Below are 18024 nucleotides of genomic sequence, written 5' to 3'. Positions count from 1 at the left end.
ACCCAAGTAAGCAATTTTCGTCCTCGTGCCCCAATCAAGCATTGCACTTATTGTGGCAAGGATTATCATACTGAAGCAACTTGCCCTAAAAAGCATGGTTACCCTCCTGGTCATCGTCTCTACAAAGGTCCTAAGGAAGCTAATTCTGCAAGACAACGTCAAGGAAGTCCCTCTGCTAATCATGTTGATGCCAACCCAACATTCAAGGAACTTCAAGGAATGCTTCCTAATCTCACTGAGGATCAGTACACTCAAGTAATAGCTGCCTTGACTCCTACACCACAAATCCCTCAAGCCAATGCTGCTTCTGCAACTGAATATGCTACAGGTTTGTTACATGTTGCTCTAAATCGTTGGATACTCGACAACAGGGCAACTCATCATATTACTTCTTCTCCTACATCATTGATAAATATTAAGCATCCTTCTTTGGCACCTGTTTCTTTACCTAGTGGAGACACGGCTGGAATTAATATGACTGGATCAATTTGACTTAATGATTCTTTTCAATTAAATGATGTCCTCTGTGTGCCAAGTTTTAGAGTTGATCTTATGTCTGTTGGTAAAACAACCGATGATTTATCTTGTTCAGTGACATTTTTTCCATCTTGGTGTATTTTACAGGACTTGGCTATGAGGACGATGATTGGTGTGGGTAAGCGACATGGTAATCTCTACTACCTTGTGGCATTGGCTTCAACTTCTCCTTCATCTTACTTCGCTTGCAATCTTATCGTATCTTCTGATCGTTGGCATCGTCATTTGGGTCACCTTTCCTCTGCTCGTCTCCAATTTTTAGCTAATAGTTCTCTCCATTTTAATTTTGATTCTAATCATAAATGTCACGTTTGTCCATTGGCGAAACAAACTCGCCAACCTTTTCCTTCTAGTTCAATTTCAACTTCGAAGTGTTTTTCCCTTATTCATTGTGATATTTTGGGACGTTATAAAATCCCTTCCCTTTCCGGTGTTCATTATTTCTTGACTATTGTGGATGATTTTTCTAGATTTACATGGATTTTCTTAATGTGACACAAAAGTGAAACACAACCTTTACTCCGTCGTTTTTTTTTAATTATGTCAACACTCAATTCAACACAAAAGTTCAACAACTTCGTTCAGATAATGGGGCTTTTCATTACAAAATTTCTTTCCTGAAGAAGGTGTTCTTTTTCAACATTCTTGTGTCTATACACAACAGCAAAATGGTGTCGTTGAGCGGAAACATCGACATATACTTGAAACCGCTCGTGCCTTTCGTTTTCAGTCACATCTACCCATTAATTTTTGGGGAGAATGTGTTCTCACTGCCGTATATATCATCAATAGTCTCCCCACCTTGCTGCTTCAATGGAAAACACCTTTTGAAATTCTTCATAATAAACTTCTTGATTATTCTCGAATGCGAGTATTTTGGTGTATTGCTTTCGCAACCATTCCCAATCCGTCTTCAAAATTTTCTCCTCGTGCTACCAAATGCATTTTTCTGGGTTATCCCATGGGACAGAAGGCTTACACACTCTACGACATTGAGACCCGAAAAATTTTCACTAATAGGGATGTTATTTTTCTTGAAGATAAATTCCACCATTTGCCCACCACCAGCCCAATCGAACCACACCCAAAGGCCCAGTCCATTCCTCTTCCTTTAATCTCTGACCCTTTCTTCAGTCCTTCTTCTTCCCCAAACACGCGTCCTTCTCTTTTCCCCAATTCAGAGCCCACGCCGTCTCCATCTTCACCACCACATACTCTACCGCCCTCTCCTCCACCCAATCCATCTCCCTCTCTTCCACCCAACCTGTCGCTGCCCTCCACTATCAAAACATATGTTCGCCGCCCTCCAGCCCCAACACCGTCGATTGCGCCGCCCTCTTCTCCTCTGCCTGGGTCGCCCGGTTCTTCTTCGGTCTCCTCCCCTTCATCTTCTCCTCCTCATTCCAATTCCTCCGTTGATTTACCCAACCAGCCTTTGGTTGATGTCAAACCCGGCATTGCTTTTCCCTCTGATCCTCTTCCACTTGTTCCAGCTGAGCTACTTCGTCGTTCTCAACGCTCTCGAGAAGTCAACGTCCCCCTCAAGGACTACGTTTGCTCGCAGGTGATTTTGCCTCCACATCAATTGTCCTTGGCCTCGTCCAGTCCCACACCAGGTACTCGGTATCCCCTTTGTCACTACATTTCATATGATCGGTATTCTCCTGCTCACCTCAATTATATTGCTAATGTTAGTCAGGATGAGGAGACGACTTCTTATGAGCTTGCCTCCGTTGATCCCAAATGGCAGGAAGCTATGAATTATGAGCTTCAAGCTCTTATTGATAATCGGACATGGAGTCTTATTCCTCTGCCTCCTGGAAAACGCTCGATCAGCTGTAAATAGGTGTATCGAGTCAAGTGCAAGGCTGACGGCTCCGTCGAGCTCTATAAGGCTAGTCTTGTTGCTCGGGGTTTTACTCAGACCGCAGGTATCGACTATCACGATACTTTTTATCCTACTGCCAAAATGATCACTGTCCGTTGCATTCTTGCTGTTGCTGCTAGTCTCAATTGGTCCTTACATCAACTCGATGTCAATAATGCTTTTTTGAATGGTGATTTATTGGAGGAAATTTACATGTCTCCTCCTCCGGGTCTTCCGCAACAGGGGGAGAATCTAGTGTGTCGCCTTCACAAGTCATTGTATGGACTGAAACAGGCATCTCGTCAATGGTTTTCTAAGTTCACAGAGGCCATTCTTGCTGCTGGTTTCTCTCAGTCTAAAGCTGATTATTCTTTGTTCGTCCGCAAGCATGGTACATCTCTCACTGTATTGTTAATCTATGTGGATGACATTCTGATAACAGGAAATATGGAGTCTATTAGTGCTCTTAAATAGTTCCTCCATACTCGTTTTCGAATCAAGGACCTTGGTGATCTGAAATTCTTCCTTGGCATTGAGGTAGCTCGTTCCAAGAAAGGCATCTACATATCTCAACATAAATATGCCTTGGAAATTATTAAAGATAGCGGCTACTTGGGTGCTAAGCTGGTTGAGTTTCCCATGGAAGAATCCAAGCTTTCAGACAAAGGAGAATTACTCAAAGATCCTGCCTCATATTGGCGACTAGTTGGTTGGATGATTTACTTGACCATTACTAGACCCGACATCACGTACTCAGTACATATTCTTAGCCGGTTTATGCATGAACCTCGCTTGCAACATATGACTGCTGCCCTATGAGTTGTTCGTTACTTGAAGTCATCTCCTGGTCATGGTTTACTTCTCCATGCTAATAACTCTCTAAACTTGAAGGCGTTATGTGACTCTGATTGGGCGGGTTGTCCTATTACCCGCCACTCTACTACTGGTTATTGTGTGTTCCTAGGAGATTCTTTAATTTCATGGAGGACCAAGAGGCAAAAGACTGTACCTTTATCAAGTGCAAAAGCTGAATACAGAGCAACGAAAGGTACTTGTTGTGAGCTTACTTAGCTACGCTATTTATTGACTGATTTGCATATGCCCATTCCAAGTCCTGCTGTGTTACATTGTGATAATTAGGCTGCATTACACATTGCTAAGAATCCTGTGTTTCATGAAAGAACTAGGCATATTGAAATGGATTGTCATTTTATTCGGGACAAAATTGTTAAAGATGAAGTTGTTACACGATTTGTGATTTCTTCACAACAATTAGCAGATGTGTTTACAAAAGCTATGGGAAAAGAAAAGTTCAAGCAGCTCATGTGCAAGTTGGGAGTTATTGATATACACTCTCCAACTTGAGGGGGAGTGTTGGAAAGTAAATCTTGCAGTATTGAATTGGAATTGTCTTGATGTGCAAGAATTTATTGTATTAAGTTTTTGATTCGTTAGGATAGTCTGTATAGCATTTGATTCCAATTGTAATTGTAATAGCTTTCTTTCCTTACTGGTCTCCTAACTTGTTGGAGAACCACAAAGGTACAGTAGGTGACTTGTATATATGTTGCACGATTCGATACAATCATTTATTCAGCCAAACAATCTTTTCTAGTTTTCTTATACATGTTGGCTATTTAGACCCACCTATATTATTATTTAAGACCTTTCAAATTAGTATTGCTAGCCTCATACCCATGCATCGAGATAGATAGATAGATAGATAGATAGATAGATATGAGGTTCAAATTGTAATAGTATGAACAGAACCGCTCCGACCGAAATCGTAAGCAAGAGTTCTGGGCATCACATAAGACGAAGTAACTGTGTAGATTAAGTCATTAAACCTTTGAGTGCTCTTGTATGCCCTATTTCTATATGAAGTTCTCGTAAGTCGAATGATGTAGGTCGGTTTAGACTGAACTTGATCAAATATTAACTGTTTTTATACACTTATGTTTTAGGGAATCAGAAATTGAGAGATAATTGCTGTGTATTCTCATTGATAATAGGGGTCTCTTTATATAAAGGATTACAATGCATACAGTTAGAATCATACAAGGAAAGATAATCGAGTTAGAATCATACAAGGAAAGATAATCTCTAGATTCTTCTAATTAAACCCTATTACCACTAGGTCAAGTAACCTAGAGTTTGGGCCAAACACAAATAGAGATATCCTTAAACAACTTATTGTTTTACTTTTTTCCGTCTAGAATCTCACTAGTCCAATTAAGAAGCAATTGAAAATAATTAATATGAGTTTTTTCTTTTTTCCCCTGACTTAGCGTTAATTCTAACTTAATTCTTACACTTCCTCATAACTATGGGCTAATCCCAACTGCTTATGTTTATAATGAATTCATTTGTATACTTTTCTTGCTGGAATGGACTGCTACTATTCTAATGTTCTCAACAGACCAGGAGGCTCTCTTCTTCAATATCCACCCAAAGATTTCTCAACTAATCCGGAGACTCTACTTTATTGCAAAGAAAAAGAAACAGAGAAAGAAAAGCATATGCAAATTATGGGACAAGCAAGCATCAGATGTGAATCCTCATTACAAAGACTTGGATCTCATTCTGCTTCCTTCCTATAATTATATAGCCGATCGAAGACCCATAAATTAAGCTGCTCTCTAGCCTTGCTCGACCCCTTTGCCACTTTCTTTGATATAAACTGAAAGATCGAGTTTCATTCATTGTTTTTCATTTGTCTTCTGGTTTAAGTCTCCCCTGCACACTTGTGGGTGGCTAGCGACCTTGTTTTAGTTCTACTTTGATTATTGCTCTACTTCCCATATTCAAAAACCCACACGAAAGGTATTACATTTACATCGTTTCCGCTAATTCTTCAGTCTGCTATTTCTTTTATGTGTTTTGCAGAAAATTAGAATGTTCATCCTTTTTTATTTTTATTTTTTATTTTTTGGTTTTTACCTTTGTTCTTGTGTTTTTTCAGAGGTACTCTACAAAGTTCTAGGCGGAGAATTTGGAGTAATTATACCGTAATATATAGGTATGTATTCTAACTTCCTTCTTCAATTTCATTTGCTCTGTTTTCTTTTCGTTTTCATTTTTAGATTACTAGGATATAAAGCCCTTCCAAATTTTATTTTATAGTTCTAACTCATTGCCTTTTTCTCAGGATAAGTTCGATATTTTGATGATATACCAAAGATAGCTAAGTAGCTAACAAAAATAAAGCTAGTCCCTCTTTTTGGGGTCATAAAATTTGATTTATCGAAAAACCCATTATCACTTAATATAATATATACCAAAGCAATCCAACATTCATACAAAGGGATTAAAGCGTGAAGTACAAACATAAATCCAAAAAGTTGGAACCTACTAACTTCACAATACCACCCACGAAAAACATATGTATAGTTGCTATGAATGTGAAAAATAAAACTAAAACATTAACATAACTCAATAATAATAGATAACTTATTCTTGAAATTTAACCAAAGTTGGTTGTTTTCTCTTTCAAAAGAAATATCAATCTAGTAATAAGGACTCACCACACCAAGTCGCCAATCATAAAGAACTCCCCTAAATCTATACTATAGTTAAAACACCATTTAACACACATAAATAGCTAAACAAATTAAGCGGATAGAAGAAATCAAATATCGATCAGTTAATCTCATGCACTAATTTTTAGCAGTGTGAAAATTTGACTGTGCTTGCTAATAGGACCCTCTACTGGAGAGAGGTTTAGTCCCTTGTTTGTGTTTGCTACCGAACAAGCAAACACTAATCTTGTTGATAGGCCTAACAATGCTCACATCTGATTTAATAACAACTGCCCAATCGAACAAGCGCTACCCGGTGCGGTGGAGCCAGCACCACTTATTGGATCTAGATATGTTAGTAGTACATTTCGGCTTGGGGTTTGGTGGTCAGTGGGCTTAGCTTAACCCAAAGTTCCTTGAGTCCCATGAGGGCTGAGGCTGACATTGCCATTTGTCCCACAATATCTATATCCGTGTATTTGTTCCCCAAGTAAGTGAAGAAGGAATCGGAACCAGTTAAAGTCCGAGAGATTTTTTTTGGTTTTTTAATATCTAACATTTTTGTCAAAAATTCTATGTTCGAAATATGGCCGGTCCTGAGTCTTTTAAGGTTCTAGGTGAAAATTATTCCTAGATCCCGTATTTGTATATTAATAAACTTGAATATAAGTCTCTTTTTTTTATAAAGAAAAAATTTGTCAACAACGCAACAAAGTCTATATAAATTCTAATTTCAGAATTTTTTGAAGATCAACACAACCACACAAAAGAAATGACACTTCTTTCTTAACTGAAATGAAATTAAAAATTAAAAAAAAATATCTTTCAATGAAAATGTCAAACTCTTCTTCAAAATTCCAACAACCAATAAAAACCCCTATTGCAAAACTCAATAAAATCATAAACAAAACGTGCATTAGTATTGAGGGTTAACCAAACTCATAAAAAAAAAATGCATAATCTCTTTCTCATTCTCTATTGGAGTCTAGAAAAGTGGAAGATATACATGTTCTTTATTATTTAAAAAACCCTAATTTCTAGAGATGAAAAGAAAAGAAAAAAAACACAGAAGAGAACCATAGGGAAGAAATATGCGGCAATGACTCGATAAGATTGTGAGAGAAGATGGATTGAGAGAGATGTGGAGGGAAAGTTGAAAAAAGAGATATTGTCTTCTTGTTTTATGGAAGAAGAGAGAAAGATGTTGGTCATGTTGCAGAAAAAGAGAAAAATTGTCTGAGAGAGAGATCCCAACTTTAATTCTTATTAAATACAACTTCCTTGATTTTTTAATTTTTTCAGATCAGTTTTTTTTCCCTTTATCATTCCAAAAATGACCTCATAGCAAACAAATATATACACTAATATGTACATTGGGCTTTTATAATTTGTGCCCCATTTCTTTTGTGGCCCTGGGCTATCGCCAAGGCCGCCCAGCACCAAGGCCGGGCCTGGTTCGAAATATGGTTAGTGGTATTTTTCTTTTGTCTTCTTTTCAACAAAAAAATAAAATAAAGGGTTTTTATTATAGGTGGGGTCTAAACTTTTTTAGACCAGACAGAGTAGTACTTGGACTTTCAAAGTGATCAAATAGGTACCTAAACTTCCAAAACCACATCAATAAGGTGCTTTCGTCTATATTCCGTTATCTCTCCGTTAAATACAAGGGCAAATCAGACATTTTACTCAAATTGACCACTAAAATGACTGTTATAACTCCAATACTATTCATGTGAAACTTTCCATCATATTTTACCTCAAATTATTGTTTCCCGATAAATAATAACGGTAATCATTCCATGATCATTTTTCTTGAATAATTTTTATTGTTCTTAAAAAATTATTACAATTAATTTTTACAAAGCAAAATTAAGGAACAAAAAAAAAGTGATTATACAACAAAGTATTTATTAATTTTTTATCATAATACTGTTTTTATATATAAGAATTTGGTATGTCTATTTGTGTTAAGATAATCACTTGGTTGAGTTACCGTAATTTTTATAATTTTATTATTTTGTTGTTAGTTAATATGCATGCTTGGTTGTAATATGCATGCTTAGTTAATATGCATGCTTGGTTGTTAGGGTTAGTATGCTTCATTTTTTCAAAATATTTTGTTATATAATCACTTTTTTTTTTTCCTTAAATTTACGTTGTAAAAATTATAATCACTTTTCTTTTGTTTCGTAAATTTACTTTGTAAAAATTAATTACAATTTTAGGCTAATTTTTAAAGAAAAATAAAAATTATTCAAGAAAACATGATGCTGGAATGTTGGATATTGTTATTATTTATCGGGAGATAATAATTGGAGGTAAAATATGATGGAAAGTTTCACATGAATAGTGTTGGGGGAAAGAGTAAATTGTTTTTGGAGGAAAAATAAGATAGAAAGGATGGAAATGTGTTTATCCACATCAGATGAGGTTATGATAGTCATTTTAGTGGTTAATTGAGTAAAATTTCTGATTCGCCCCTACACTTAACGGAGGGATAACGGAATATAGACGGAAGCACCTTATTGATGTGGTTTTGGAAGTTCATATACCTATTTGATTACTTTGAAAGTCCATGTACCATTCTTTCCGGTCTGAAAAAGTTCATACCCCACCTATGAAAAAAACACTAAAATCAAAAACGTGATAAGAAAATATAGATTATCAAAATGAAATATTGGGAGACCTTCACATTCATTACAAGATGATGCAAGAATAAAAGGAGGAGCCAGGTCTCACCACATGAACCTTTACAAAACAAAACATTAATCGCGAACACATCAACAACTTGATTAACTTCCCAGAAGATATGAGAAATACAATGCAATTGTCCTACTGAAGACTGGACTTGACATTTGAGTCCTGAGGTGAATTGTGAAAGTGGACCCATATAGCCAAAATTATATACTAAACAATATCTTGGCACTTAGTGTTATTACCTTCCTATCCATTTTCCAACTACATCCATACCCATAACATCTTACTATACCAAACATCATCATCAGCTCAAGTCTTGAAGAATAAGTTCAAGGAAGAAGCTAGAACACAAGAGGAGCCACCATATCATCCTTGTGACAATATTTCCATCATCAATCACTTCATCATCATTCACTTGTGATCATCCCTAGTCATTTCTAAACTCTATTCTTAGATAGCTTATTGTTTTCCATTATGTTGATGCAAGTTTATGCATGTAGATATGTATGAGTAGTCTATTGTTAGGGCTAGGGTTGAAAGTCCTAGTCAAACTTATAATGAATTGATGTTTGAGTCTTATTTGATGCAATTTCCATAATCATCTTCACATGCTAAATCAAGAAATGAATGCTTGTATTTAAATCTAGCTAATTTGAATACTTTGCATTTGTCATTACATAAACAATGTTTAGAGAATAGCTAGCTTTGGACATTGAAAGCATGATAGCACATTAGGTGTGTATGTGAGGGTAGTGAGTTAAAATAACCTAGATCTAGGATTGGTTTCCTTGCTTGATTATCTAAACTCAAACCTTTATGTATCTAGGAGCAAAGAATTGATACTTATCCGGTAATATAATTTGTTCTTGGGTAGTTAGTTTCACACTTTTCTGGGTGGAAATTGATCAAATCAAATACCCAGACGGAAACTAAGTTCCCACTCACGCCTGAGTGGTCTTATCTGGATGCTAAGAGGGTAATTTGATATTTGGGATTCCATTACTTTTAGTTTGAACATCAATACATACAAGAGAGGCTATGGTGAACAACCTAAAGCTCTAACTTCCATCCATTTTATCACATCTAGTTTAGCATAGTCTAGTTTATATTTCAATTTTTTGTGTTAATTTGATTTGAAATCATATCCAGAGCTAAAAATCAAACCTTTACACCATTTTGCATATATTCACCATGAACTTTGGTTCACTTGTGAGCGCTTGTTTATAATATGAACTTTGGTTCACTTGTGAGCGCTTGTTTATGACTTGTACATTTGCATATTCACCTAGCATCCTCTAAATTTTTCCTAGCTAGAGTAGGATTTTCTAATCTCTTGGGTACGATATCTCCTACTCATAATTCTTACACTATAACTTAACCCTTATATTTGAGGGTGACTATTTGGCTAACAGTTATTATTTTAGTAGAATTAATTATTAGCTATAAAATCATATTTATCGTAAATAAATATTTTTTAAATATATAAACTTGATTGTCAACGATTCACTGGTAAGTTAAAACGAAGTTTTGTTATAAAATGATTTTCGAGTTAGTAAAGTGTGAACTATTGTTGGTATTAGTGATATCCCTGAGTGAATGACTACGTTTGTGTGTGTGTGTCTATACATATACACACGTCAAATATATATATATATATATATATATATATATATTGGGGAAATTGCATGTTTTGTTCACTATTGTTGTGCGATGTGATTTTGAGGAAATTAAATGATTTTGGAAAAGAATGGATGGTATTGTTGGCTTGAGTTTTTGAAAGAAGTATGTACAATTGAGGTGATTGTTTTGAGGAGAGAACACTATAGTTTGAAAATGATTTCAATATTGTGACATTGTGTTTTGAGTTATGAGTGCCGAATTGTGTATCGAGTGGTGATAATCTATGTAGTAGTACCAAAGTGGTGATAGTTTTGTGTGGTGATAGTTGTGTAAAGAATGTCGATTTGTTATTGAGTTAACAACAATTGAGATGGTTGCTGTGATGAATTTGTGTTACCTTCAGATGCAAGAGTATGAATTTTTGTGATTATTGCTATTGTTTGAATTGATTGATTTTAATGTAATCTCCTAAACTAAACTTTATGCAGGGATTACTATGATTTGATTGATGTGCTTTTGAATTGTGTGATTTAGGTAATCTCCTGAACTAATTTCTAAGCAGGGATTACTAGTTACTTGATTTAATTGTGAGTGCTTTACATTGTTGTTAAGATTTCAAATGATTTAAAAGGTCACAATGGTGACGAATGTTCTCTATGTAGAGAAATGAAAGGTGATTTATTTGCAATGGTAGTTGCATTTTAAAATGTTCAAAAGTGTACGATGGTGACAAAGGTTTTGTTAATTGATCGAATGCTGAGTTGACAGCCAAAGCATGTGGATTTTAGTCATGAGTTGACTTACATGAGCATGATATTGAAATATGTGAACTTGATGATTGTTGTTGTGATATATGCATCTCTATTGTTGGGTGAAGATGACTGAAGCATCTGTTTTAGTTATGTTATTTTGACTTTACTAATACTAGCTTCATAAGCTTACTGGGTTTGTTGTTGCAACCCAGTGCACTATTCGATGGTATAGGGGTTTATTCTGCAGGTTAGATTGAATGTGGTTGGAGCTGAGAGGTATCTTGCTGTTGCAGTTGTAGGTTTAGAAATTTATTAGTCTTCCGCTGCATAGTGAGTGTGGTTGGTGTGTTTACTTATTGAATTGTTGTTTCAGTTTAATTTGTAAACTTAGAGAAATGTAATATGTGACTCTAATAAATGAGTTGTATTGACATTGTGGATTCAAGGCATCTTTGCGTGCTTGTTCTTTAAAGAACAATTTCCTCGTATTTTGTATTAATGTCTTAATTATCACGCCCGCAGTATTTTTGTTTGTTTATTTGTTTATTAATTGTGCTTGAAAATTGGAGAGTGACAATTGTTCTAACAAATTAAGATAAGATTACTCTTTTAGATATTTCTTTTATATCGATGTGTGTGTGTGTGTGTGTGTGTTTTTTTTTTTTTTTTCAGTTTTTTACAAGTATTATTGACACATGAGATTGAGACTTACATGAGAAGCAATGAAGAAAGGCAGAAAATCCAACAAAGGTTTAAGCCATCTTCCTGTCACAGCCTTTTTCATAAGACGCCACCTTTGTGATCCATAGATAAGAAAGATTCGCAGCATGCATGTATTGGATTGAGGTGAAAATAAAAATAACATAAATAGGATCCCAGAATACCCAGAATCCAGAGAGTGAGAGTACCTATACACATTAGGCAATCAGTCAGGCCAATTAACACTTAAGTTTGATTCTGATACATGTAACAAAATATGAAATCTCTAAATTATGGAGAACGAGATCCCCACATTTGGTAAAAGTACTCCATGTTTTTTTAGATGTGGGAGACCAACGTTGTGGAGAATATCGCTATATTTTTATGATGTATGTAGATCAACGACAACAATATTAGGAAGGAGACTGAAATTCAAACTTTTAAATTATAATCTAACTCCTTATTTCCTCTTTTATTTGAAATTCTTACAAAAAGACAATTTAAATTACTAAAAAAAGAAACATGGAGTGTATTGTAAAATGCGGAGGTCGAATTTCACTTGGCTATTGAAAGCGTTTTTCATGAAAATGACTTCTCTTACCTCTGGAATGGGAAGGGCAACCAATATACCAGGTAGAATAGGTAACAAAACGGAGTACCGTCTTTTGATTACTTGTTTTCGAGGAACTACAGTCTTTTGATCATTTCTTGACTTCCAGCATGCCGAAAGTTTCTTACCCTTACGTTTCTTAAACATTCCGCACAAGAAAATGATTAATTATGTCAACAATATAAAAGACATCAACGACCATTCGCAAACCAACATATGCCCACAGCAATTTCATGTCGTAATTGAAGCACATATGGTCTTCCTCAATGACATTGGCATAGCAAAATAAAGGATCAATGAAGACCGCAAATGCACACAGAATAATGAAGAATGTATTCCACCTATGCATTCCCTTAGCTCGTGCTTTGATAATTACCTTTACTGCAGGCCCTTTTACACTGGTGCTTCTCTGCCCTCCATTTTCCTGGTTCTTTGCCCTCCAATAAATAGATCCCATCTAAATTTCTGAACATGGCACAAGAATGATACATAAGAAACAATTCTAGAAACCAAACAGTAACTTGGAAATTAGAACTAGCGTCTAATCAAACACAAGACATCTCATCGTTAATTTGACACACTACACCAATTTTGTTATCAGACAACGGCAGAAAACCGTTGTGTGATTTGAAGACCCACCGTTGTAGAGTGAGCCGTTGTCTGATGGAAAATCAGACAACGGTGGAACACAGTTGTGTGATAAACACACAGACAACATGTATGTGTTATAATTGTTGTGTGATAGCTCGGCAGATGGCTAGGCAGATGCCCAACGCAGCTGCGCAGCAGTTGAGGGGCGTCTTCAGACAACAGTGCCAGTTTGCAACCATTGTATGTTAAGCATGTCAGACAACATTTTTTTATTTTTTCTGTTGTCTGATTGCTCTTCAAACTTCAGTTCTTAGACTATATCTGTTATGTGATTAACTTTAGGACAACAGAGTTCAATTGCTTCTGTTGTGTGATTAACTTGTAGGACAACAGAGTTCAATTAATTCTGTTGTCTGAATGTAAATCAGAAGACACTGATTCGTTAAAAATCGATGTGTGATATGATTGATTACAATGTATTTTTGTCCCATTTTTGTTACCTGATCATTGTGTGATCAGAATTAGGCAAAATTAATGCTCCATTATAACCTAAATAATGGTACGTCTAGATAGTTGATCAATTGGAAAGAAAACACATTGCAAATGCTCAAATGAGTAATCAAACCTATTCCATATATCTCTTAATGTTAAAAGCATTTCCCAAAAGCTGATACAACTACGTAAAACATGCCACATATAGAGTTTGTGCAGAAACTTGGTTTCAATAGCCAATAAATTGATACAAATTCTTGTCTTCCCACTATTCCAGGAACTTAGTCTGTGCAGCCATGGTGTCAAACCTTTAAAGTTGAAGCGAGTGGTTTGCAATTTCTGTCTAAATGTCCAACCGAAGACACCTCAGCCAAAATAGCCAATCCAGAACCTATATACAAACAAATAAGCTTCAGAAAGTTGAAATTCCTTTCTATCTATCAGAACACAACCTTCTGCATGCCATCCAAAAGTGCATATATCCAATTGTTATGCTTATGATTTAAATATTGAAAGTTGCAAGTCAAGTTGTCCAAATAGAAGTCATATACATCTCTGAGCTGTATATTAGTCATTTGCTACACTCTTAATATGATTTGTTTGATTAGCCCCATTCATTTTCTATTGCACACCAGCTAGTAAACAACTCTATTTTTTTTTTTTTAGGAAAAAAATGATGAGAATGACCTACCTGCTGCCCAAAGCCAATACTTGAGTGAGTATATTTAGATGGGAACACAAATGTCGTTCCTGTAATTGCTATACATGGAATGAATTGGAAAATCATGTACAATCTGATATCATTGCATGCTCTGCAACCAACTAGTAAGAACCATAGTTAGCAAAGAGATTTCATGCTACCTACAAAATACGAGTCCAGAAAAGAACACAGAGGAGAAGATACAGACTTAAAGTGCAAAACTAACTTTCATAGGCAGTACTAAGAAGTGCAATGAAGAGGAGTGCAAATAGGCAACTTAAGCCAATTCTCTCTCCCACCCTCTCCACTATAAAACTAGAGAAAAGCGAGGAGAATGCGACCATCATCTGCAATCCAGAATTTACTTTAATAGTTGAACCAAACATAGAGAAACAAAAAAAGGTGGGAAATAGACCTGCTTGAGTTCCAGAAAAGTCAATCCAATAATATAAAAAAAATCCCAGCACAATATACACCCAGATAAAATGAAGAACTACCATTGTATTTCACAAGCAATAATAGCCACTCACCTAAAATAAAAACTGAAAAAATTAAGAACCCAGAAATGAAAACTATTTCTTCAGAAAACCCAAAAAAAAAAAAATCTACCAAAAGAATTACAGTAAACAATAACACGACATTGGACAATGAAAAATGCAAGGATTGATTAAAGAAGACTGAAAAAAAGGAAAAAGCCACGATCACCATTCTGAGCACTAATACTAGAACTTCTAACTGAAATGGGACTACATCTGAGACACTATAATTGCATACCAGAATCAAACCAAACAGATCGATCAAGAAACTAAACCAGAAAAAATTTCACTACCTTGGGAAGTGCATCCCTGATAATGGTTGGCACAGGCATTTCAAGAAGAACACTTTCGTTGGTGGTTCTGGCAGCCTTGAATACTTGATATACCACCTTACCCTGTTTAAGTAACTTATTCTTTGCTATATCAGAGAGCCCAGTAGCTGGTACCTGAGGTGATAGGAGCCACCATCTCTTGCTCTGACCTGGAGTTCTGTTTCATCCTTCTGCCCTACTACCATTCTTCCCTACTACCACCTTCTACATACCCAAACTCAGTATCCACCATTGAATCAAGTGTTTCCTGCCAAATTAAAGATTAATGCGGTGAACAGAAATTATTAGTTAATGTAAGCCAGGAAAAGAAAAGGAAAAAGTGCTATTAACATTGCTGGCATATAAGAGGCCACCTACAATAAGCATCGAGTCCAACTTCTTAAGTGCTGGAAGATTGATGTGTATGTCTGCATGAGCTTTCGGAGTCATAATCTGCACAAACAAGAATCATATACAAATTACGATATACAATGTTATGCATATTGACAGTCTAAGGAACTTACTAGAAGACCATATCATGATTGAGATGTAGGTTAAGATGGAAAAGGAGGGAAGCAGATGCTCGAGGTTCTTTCGAGTACAAAAAGGTTGGTTATCTAAACAAAAATATTTTCAAAAAGTGACTAGTGTTCAACTAAACTCCCATTCAAAAAAAAAAAAAACTCATATTCGGCTGAATTGTCAGGACTTACTTATCAGGACTCAAAACACGGCTGAATTGTTTTGAACCAAACTATGTCATTTATGACATTAAAATTGATGTTCAAGATAGATATCTGTACCATGAATACCATGGAAATCTAGAACCAAAGTAGCTACTTAGTAGGCCAGTGATGAATTGCCAATGAAAGTAACTGAACTGCAAAAGGCTCAATTTGCATAAAATTTCTAACATTCATCACTTGCATTGGAAAAAGCTCAATATGATCCTGTTGAATTTTTCTGGAAAAAAAATTCCAAATGTGTATGCTGTATAGTAATTGCTATTTCACTGTCACTAGAGTTTATGAGTGGCAGATTTTGGATTCAGAATTTTTCAACCCAAAATTGTACCTGCTCTATAATATAAAGACGTGGTAGACCATTTAATTCAGATTTAGTAAGCACCCATACACAACAAACTCCTATAAGTTATTTCTGCCATTGTAACACTGATAACATAAAAGATATCATGCCACTTAAAATCTTATCAAGTCTTCACATTTTTACACCAACAGTTGGGTTTGCCTACAGTACAATGCATCAGTAAATGAAGTACACCAGCTCGATACTGTGCTAGACTGACTCCATACAGTGGTACCGATATGTTAATTTACTAACTTCATGCAGTGTAGACTAGGTTGGCCTGTTGCATGGAGCTGGTCTACCATTCATGTACTGATATTTTAATGTGCCACAGGCTTTCCTATTAGTTATGCAAAGAAATCTATTTGGCATGTACATTATTCTATTTGCATTGAACTGGAGAGTATGATAGTCTTATACCATTGTCAAAATATCATTTGTAATATTCTTTTAAACATGTGCAAGAAGCATTACCTTGAATGGTAACTTATCCATAACTTTCTCATAGTAGGGTAATGCTTCCTTCAGCTTTCCGACGTTCATCAATGAGTCACCATCCTTTAATGTCTGCATAGAAGTAATCAATTTTAGGAAACGATATTGTTCTACTGAATTCTTTAGAAGGAGATGATAATGAGAAAAATGTCAACACAAATATAACATCAAGATATTGTTTATAACAATTAAAAGTATACAAGAAATTTGGGTTCCAAAAATGTCTAATATGGTTACTTTAGGGAGCATTTTTCAAAGACTCAGGTTTATATCTTTACATATTTGTGATCAACAATTTTAAACAGTTGAGATAAGTGAAGACATATGGTAACTCTTGCAAGAACCTAAAATATCTCAACCAAACATTCCAGTATGACTAACTAACAAATTGTATGTCAAGTTGTCAACCACAACAAAAAATTGTACATAGCAACCATAAAATGCATCTGATATTCCTGACAAATATGAAGATAAATCAGAACCCTATAGAATAGAGCTGGAAACATATAACGCAATAAAATTATTTGAAGTTGAGCTTCAACGAAACAGATCAAGATTCCAAATCAATAAGAAGACAATAAAAATCAAGGGAGGCTAGGGAAGAAAAGCTTTTTAATTCAAAAAGAAAAAAGAAGCGGAGCAAACCTTCTCACTGTCCAATCTGAGCTTGGGATCAATGTTCAAGCCCATTTTAGTGTTGTAAGCAGCAACTAATTGTCTTGTTCGCTCCTCCTTAGCAGCTTTTTCTTCCTGCGTTTCAAGCACTTCCCCGGGGTGTATAACTCACCCACCACCAAACTGATCAAAAAAAGAAACCTCTGTAAAATCAAGTAGATTTTAAAGCCATTTCCCTAAACACAGTATCAAAATTAGCTGTATCACAGTTTCAACATCTTCACTCCATAAATACACGTCAATAATATGTAATGTAAACATTGAACTATATATCATTACCATTTTTGAAATGTCATTGGGTCTGGGAAAGACTCCCCATGAAGAAACCTTTGGCTTGTAAAGATCCAGGGGGTCATCTCCTTGAGGCTTGGGTGTGGCTGCACCGAAATTACTGGAGTCCCCAACAATAATCTCAACCTCAGGCAAGTTGCCCTGAGCAAAATCGTCTGTGATTGGAACCAACCCAGCTGGCAGTGCTCTACCCTCCTTCTTATTAGCAAACCCAAGTCCCACAAAATCCATGCTCGACACTAACAATTTTCCCTTGTTTTTCTCATTTGCTTCAATACCTATGAAACCATTCAAGTCCTAATTTTAGGCCTTACATTTTCACATTTACATATTTCATTCTTCAGAAACACCCTACAATAGCACATGAAGTTTCACCGAGCATTACCTGAAGTTTTGCTAGTCCCTGTCTTCTTCTACTTATACTCTCTAGCTCTCTCCATTGCAGTCTTAACAGCAGCAGGCAATTCGACATTCCCAGGAATTGGTGGGTTGACTGGGGACGTCGTGGTTTCGGATTCGGCACTGGGATTGGGTGGGTTAAGAGAAA

The 18024-nt window shown here is 35.8% G+C and overlaps 1 long non-coding RNA gene across 1 annotated transcript; it reads right to left on the bottom strand.

Annotated features, from left to right (window-relative positions):
- Positions 1-16489: 16489 nt before the first annotated feature.
- LOC121052569 lies at positions 16490-17283 on the bottom strand. The gene is made up of 2 exons (XR_005809489.1): positions 17157-17283; positions 16490-16583 (listed from the first exon to the last, which is right to left on the bottom strand). It is a non-coding gene; the product is annotated as an uncharacterized LOC121052569 (long non-coding RNA).
- Positions 17284-18024: the final 741 nt, after the last annotated feature.

This window comes from Rosa chinensis, chromosome 4, assembly GCF_002994745.2.
Source record: "Rosa chinensis cultivar Old Blush chromosome 4, RchiOBHm-V2, whole genome shotgun sequence".
Taxonomy (NCBI): Eukaryota; Viridiplantae; Streptophyta; class Magnoliopsida; order Rosales; family Rosaceae; genus Rosa; species Rosa chinensis.
Note: the sequence above shows the minus strand (reverse complement) of the source record. Positions and strands in the feature narration are given on the sequence as shown.